The sequence below is a fragment of the Corapipo altera genome, unplaced genomic scaffold (assembly GCF_003945725.1).
Source record: "Corapipo altera isolate COAL_440 unplaced genomic scaffold, ASM394572v1 101979, whole genome shotgun sequence".
Classification (NCBI taxonomy): domain Eukaryota; kingdom Metazoa; phylum Chordata; class Aves; order Passeriformes; family Pipridae; genus Corapipo; species Corapipo altera.
Window position 1 is genome coordinate 1 of NW_020885458.1, and position 6,722 is coordinate 6,722.

The following is a 6,722-nucleotide window of genomic DNA, read 5'->3' on the forward strand; positions in this document are numbered from 1 at the left end:
CACCACCGGCATCAGCATCGACACGGGCACCCCCACCGGCACCGGCACCGGCATCAGCACCGGCACCAGAATCGGCATCAACAGCGGCCCCGGGATCAGCACCGGCCCCGGCCCCGACACCATCCTCGGTACCGACACCAACACCCCCGCCGGTGTCGCCGGGGCCACCAGGTGAGCGCTGACGGTGCCGCGGTGGCACCGAGGCCCTGGGCCACGGCGGGGGCTGCCCTGTGCTCCTGGGGGCTGGGGAACAGGAGCCTCCCGTGGGGATTGGGAGCCCACCCCGGGAAAGGAGTGTCCCCCCTGGACACAGCCCCGGTGGAGAGGCGGGAGGGGCAGGGGATGGACACCCACCACCTCGGGGGGCAGGGGGGTTTGGGGGGGATGAAAGTCTGTGGCAGCTGCGATGCTGAGCAGGGCAGGGAGTGTCTCTCGAGGGCTTGGGGGGTTTGCCCATCCCACCGGGAGCGGGGGGCTCCGGGGAGGATTTGGGGGAGCAGTGGTCAGGCACCGAGCAAGGCACATCTGTCTCAGGGTGGGCACTTCAGAGCAACCCTCGTGGTGGCACCTCTGTTCCTCCCTGGCACCCACTCCCGCCCTCTCCTCCCTGGCAGGTCCGGGGGTCACCACTGCCCCCTCCACCTTTCACCCTGCCCTGTCCTCATCTCAGCGACCACCACAATTCCCCTCCTCCTCCAGCTCCAGCTCCAGCCTTCATCTTCCCGGATTAGAGCTTCCCGGATGATTTGGGGCCCGGGGAGCCGGGGGTCCCCAAGCAGTGACAGCTGAGACCCGCTCGGTGCAGGGGACACGCTCGTCTGGTGCTTCCTCCCGGGGCGGCATCCTGTCGGCAGGAAAGGGCTTCCCCCGGGGACAACTCCTCCTCCCCACCTTCAGGGCATCATTTTGGCAGATTGCCCCTGCAGATGCTTGGACCGGGTCCCTTTGGTCCCCGGAGCTGGCTCCTGTCCCCTGGCTGCGCGGCAGTGCCACCGGGGAGGTGGCAGAGGCAGGATGTGCTGTGCTCACCCCAAATGCTCCCAGTCCGTGACCTTGGGGTGTCCACCACGGGACACAGTCCTTGCTGTCACAGGGGGCTCCTCCTGGGATGTCCCTGTGGGCACAGCCAGGCAGGAGAGGTGGGAGATGTAATGGGGGGTGAGGTGGAATGGACATTGTCTCCCTGTCTCCACCCTTTATCCCCTCAGCACCATCTCTCCCCCAAAAAAAAAAAAAGCCAACAAAAAAGAAGGTTTTGGAGGTGAAACCACAACAGCTGAGCCAGGTTCACACTTTTTGAGACTGGGGGAGTCATAACATTTCTCCCCAGACTGAGATGCTGGGAGGCAGAGGGGGAGGCAGCTGGAGCTGGGGGTGCTCGGGGGGGAGGTTGTTGGGGTTTGGTCACAGCCACTTTTGGGGCAAAACCTTGGGGTTCATCTCCTGGGTCAGTCAGAGAAGCTCTGTCCCCCTTTCCTGCCCTGGCCTGTGCTCCCCCACAGGACAGGGTGCTCCAGGGCCCAGGGGGGACACAGCACCATGGACAGGGTGGGGACACTGCCCTGCTCTGCCCTTGGCTCCTCGGGCAGGCGGTTCTGGCCCCCGGCTCAGCCCAGGGGGGTTGGATCCAGCTCTGCTCCCTCAGGGATGGGCATTTCCAGCCATGCCCCTGATCCCAGGATACCTGCACAGATTCCAAGGTGTCTGCATGGATTTCTTCCCTCCTTGGCTTTTGGTCCCTTCCCTGGCAGCTCCCTGGGAGCTGAGTTGGTGTCACTGGGTGGTGGGGAAAGTGCTGCGACAGCCACCGCGCTGGAGAATACCGATGATGCTCCCGGGATCTGCGCAGGGATGGAGGAAAACAGCTGGATTGCCTCCATGCAGGGCCTCTCCACCCCCTGTGAGTGGCTGCTGCCTGGAGAGCAGGGTGTCTGGGAAGTTTCCCACCCCCTTCCTGGGATGAGTTGCAGTGGGAAGGAGATGATCTGCTGGGATCCAGGGGCCTGGAGGAAGCACGTGCCTGGGGCTCCCAGGGGAGCCGGAGGTACCAGCTGCTGCTGGTGGCCTGGAAAGCCTTCAGCTGGCTCTGCTCCCCAAAATCAACGAATTAACTGGGTGCCTGCACATATCCTGCCTCCTCCAAATTCAGTGCTGCTTCCTCAGGACACCCTGCTGCCCTCTCAGCCATTCCCAGCTGGACCATGGCCCTCTCCAGGTGCCACCAGTGGCAGGTGGAGAAGAGGGACCTCGCGCTGGGAGAGGACAGCTGGCAGAGCCCGAGGCTGTCCCGCTGCATTCCAGAAATTCCTGGTGACTGCCACGAAGCCCCGGGTGGCACCCAGCCCAGGATGTACTTGCAGGCACCCAGCTGGCCCCCTGTGCCCCCCCAGCAGCCCACAGCATCCTCACAGCTCCTCGGGTTTCCCTTGGCACAAATCCCTGTGCCACCCCCATGCTTGGCAGACTCGAGGGTGTTCCTGTCCCCGTCCCAGAAGCTCTGATCGGGTCCCTCAGCTCCCAGCAGGGATGCTCAGGCTGGAGCAGGGGATGAAAAGCTGTTTGGGGAGGGGGGAGCCTGAAACTGCTGAAGAATTAAAGGGATGGAGGGGTAGGTAACATGTTTGTTATGCAAAATTCCAGCTTGTGGAGTGTTGGAGCAGTTAAGTGAGGGTTACAGTGGGAGCTCCATTATCCAGGGCTCCACCATCCTAATTCCCTCCCTTTGGATCACCTCCTGTTTACCTCCCTTGTTCCAAGAGCAGGGCTGGCTCATCCCTGGTGCAGGGCCCTCTCCAAGGGGCTGGGGAGGGGTTTCCATCCCCCTCATGTCAAAGGGGCTGTTGAGTTTTCCCCTTGGACTCAAAAAGTATCCAAATGCAGTGGAAGGGACTGAGGAGTGTGGGGGAGAGGGGCTCACCCAGCACCCCAAACTCCCCAGGGAAATGCCTGCTCTCCTCCCACCACACCAGTTGACCTTTAATCAGTTAATTAAGGGTGAGTAAGTGACGGGGGTGGAGGTGGGGCTGCTCCCCAGCCCTGGAAGAGGTCACAGCCCACAGGCTGGCAAACACCTGGCTGGTCTGGGAGTGGCTGGAGCAGCTTCCATCACTCCCTTGGATGTGGTGGGATCCCTCCCTGCACCCTTGCCTGGGAAGCTTCCATTCCTTCCTTGGACGTGGTGGGATCCCTGCCTGGACTCTTCCCTGGGATGTGGCAGGATTTCTCCCTGCATCCCTTCCTTGGTAAGCTCCCACCCCTTCCTGGTGTTCAGTGAGATTCCTCCCTCCCTCCCTCCCTGCACCCTTCCCCGGGATTTGGTGGAATCCCTCCCTGCACCCTTCCCTGGGATGTGTTGGGATCACTTGCTGGAAATCCTCCTTCCCTACCTGGGATGTTGTGGGATCCCTCCCTGGGATGTCTCCATCCCTCCCTGGGATGCAGGACAGCATCTCCCCCCTGGGAGCTCTGGGATCCCCAGCCTGGGGGATCAGGGGTGGGCTCAGGGGAATTCTCTTTAAGGAACAATCCCCATCCCCACCCAAACCATGTGGGCTGAGGGTCTCTCACTGCTGGTGCTGAGCTGTCTCATGGAGCTGTTCCCTCCCCTGGAGCTGCCAGCACTGTCAGCCCTCGGGATTTGCCCTGTTCCCACAGAAAACATCCACAGCTGGAATATCACCGGTGATTTTTGGGAGTTCTTCATTTCCCTGGTGCCACTGAGCAGGGAGGGCTGTGCCACAGGGAGGGGACCTTCCTACTGTCCCTGAGCTGCTCCCACTCCCGTGCTTTGCCCATCCCGAGTGTCAGAGCCTGGGGAGGGAGCTGATGGATCTTTCCTCAGGGATATCCTATTGCCAGGCAGCTCCATCCCCGGCGGCAGCATTCCCAGAGCCCTCCCTGCATCCCTGCACGGGGACCATCCCCCCTCCCGCCCTGGGGAGCAGGAACCCTGCTCCACGTGGTGGTAAAAGCCAGAAGTGCTTGTTTTCAGCCCAAAGTGATGGAAACATTCCCCGGGGGAGGACTGGGAGCTCAGGGGAGAGCAGGAGGGAAGGGAAGCAGCGATGCCAGCTGGGCTGGGAGCCCCAGGAGGGAGCAGAAGAGGAGCAGGGATTTTGCCATTCTCTCTCTGAGTGAGGGGGCCGGCACAGCTGAGGTTATCCAGGTTATCCATCCCCTCTCCAGTGCTGGATATTTGGGATGCAGGATGAAGCCTGGCAGTGCTGCTCCACCGTCAGCCCACGTCCTCGTGCCTCTGCCTGCTGAGCTTCTGGTGCTTTGCTCTTTAATTAGACCAACTCAGGCTTGTCCAGGGATGAAATCCGGGTGGTCCAGAGGGAATCACTCACTTGTGTTTCCCTGGTGCCTTTGGCATCTTTCCAGGATGCCCCGTGAGCTGCTCCCATGGGAAAAGGTGCCTCAATTTTATCCATGTGTGGACTCGTGGGAGGTGCTGAGATCAGCAGAGCCGTGCTGGGATTAAACTGAGTCCTCCAGAGAGCTTTTTCCTGCCCAATCCAGGCCTGCAGGATCAAAAGGGGATTTTATCTGTGGTCACCACCTTTTGGGGAAGCCAAGCCCTGGTGTGGGATGAGCACCTCGAGGTCTGGAGGCATTTGGGTTGGAAGCCTTTGGGTTTGTCCTGGAGGAAGACTCTGTGTTGGGATGTCAGTGAGGTGCATTCACTCTCATCTTGGAGCAGGACTCGCTCTGATTTGTGTTTCCAGCATTATAAAAAGAGGGGACAATTTATACAAACGGCCTGAAATCCTGTCTGGAGAGACTCAGGTTGGATTTTAGGGTTTTTTCCTGGTTTTCATGGGAGTGTTAAACACAGCTGAGCTCTGCCATCATCCCCTTGTCTGGTGGAGCAAGAACACATCCAGAGGCTCCTGCCTATGGATGTCACAGGAAAACCCACCTCCTGTGCTCATCTCCCTGTGGGCATCCAGGAATTCCCTGTAGGGAATGAAGATTATCAATGTCCCATTCTGGAGTCCTTCCTTCTCCCTTCTGGCCTTGAACAAGAATTTCTGTACCAGTATCCAACAAGCCTGGATGAGCCCATCCAGGGAAGGGTTTATGCTCCATCTTGGTTGGCCTTATTTAGGACAGGTTTAAGTGTGAAAAAGAAGTTTTAAAGTCCTACAGCTGTAAAAAAAATTCTAAAAAAAAAGAAGTCATAGCATCCCAGACTGGTTTGGGCTGGAAGAGACCTTAAAGCTCATCTCATTCCATGGGCAGGAACACCTCCCACTAGCCCAGGTTGCTCCAAGCCCTGTCCAACCTGGTCTTGGACACTTCCAGGGATGGGGCAGCCACAGCTTCTCTGGGCAGTCAGTCCCAAAGTGTAAAAAGGGAACAGAGGGTGAATAAAGGCAAGGGAAGGCTGATCATTAAAAGCATCCTGGAATCCAGGGAGAGGTTTAGGCAGAATGATTGAGGATTGGGGGATGAGCAGGGATGGGACTGAGCCCAGAGCTGGTCCTGCACAGCTGCAGGGCAGCCATGGGGAGCAGGGAGGGAGCAGGGGAGAGGGAGAAGGGGGATGTGAGGAGGGTGGAGGGAAGGGGCACTTCAACACACCCCAAACAGATGGATGAGTCCCTCCACGCAGGAGCAGGAATGGTGGAGAAGAGGGAAAGCTGCTCTGGCTGCCAGGATGTGTGTGACAGAGCAAAAACAAGGAGGAAGGTCAAAGCTCAGGGCAGGACACCACGGGAAGGGCTTAGAGGGTAATGGGAATTACTGTGTAAGTGCATTATCCTAACAAGGAGGATCCTCTGCTCCTCGAGAGGGGAGGAGGGGGGAGCCCACGTGTCAGGAGCCTTTTGGACATGAGGTTTGCTGGGAATCACACAGAAGGGCCAAACCCTGCAGGTTTGGGTGCCCTGGAGGTTCTCAGGCTGGGCCAGAGCTTTGGGAAGCTACCAGTACAACCTCCACCTAGAAATGCTGCTGGAATGATTCCTCAAAGCTTTGGGAAGGAAGGCCATGGGGTGAGAAGGAGTTAGGGAAAAATTGAGGGAAAACCAGTGTGTGATTTCAATGGTGCTCTGAGCATCCAGGTGTAGCTTCTCTTTGATCCCTCCCTGCACAGCTTCACAGCCAACATCACTCCAAAGGTGTCCAGCAGGATCTGAACTGGCCCAGGCTCCTGCCCAGCCCCCCTGGAAACCTGGGGATTTGGGGAAAAAGTGCCAGCCCATGGTCAGAGATGTTTTGCTGCCAAGGGCAGGCAATGGGGTGCCAGCATTCCCCACTGGGATGGGGGCTGGAAGCTCCATCCCACCCACCTTCACTGTCAGGAGGGATCATCATCTCCAGGCACTTGGGCTGACAATTCCTTGTGTGAAGCAAAACCTCTTTTCTCTGTCATTCTTCACATCCACCTGAAATATTCCCACACCAGCCAACATCCTTGGGGCCTTTTCCTCCCTTCCCAGGAAATTACGAGATTGGGACAATATTTTTTGCCACAGAATCATAGAATCAGACAGGTTGGAAAAGACCTCCAAGATCATCAAGTCCAACCCTTGATCCAACCCCACCCTGGTTCCCAGCCCATGGCACTGATGCCACATCCAGTCTCACCTTCAACACCTCCAGGGACAGAGAATCCCCCACCTCCCTGGGCAGCCCATTCCAATGGCTGAGCACCCTCTCTGGAAAGAATTTCTTCCTAAATCCAACCTAACCCTCCCCTGGCACAGCTTGAGACC

The 6,722-nt window shown here is 58.5% G+C and overlaps 1 protein-coding gene across 1 annotated transcript in view; it reads left to right on the forward strand.

Annotated features, from left to right (window-relative positions):
* The first annotated feature begins 51 nt into the window (after positions 1 to 51).
* LOC113940526 (cAMP-dependent protein kinase inhibitor beta-like) overlaps positions 52 to 6,722 on the forward strand; it is a 14,194-nt gene continuing 7,523 nt past the window's right edge. Inside the window, exon 1 of the mRNA XM_027631677.1 lies at positions 52 to 171. The gene's annotated coding sequence lies outside the window, so the exon portion shown is untranslated. The remainder of the gene's footprint in view (positions 172 to 6,722) is intronic.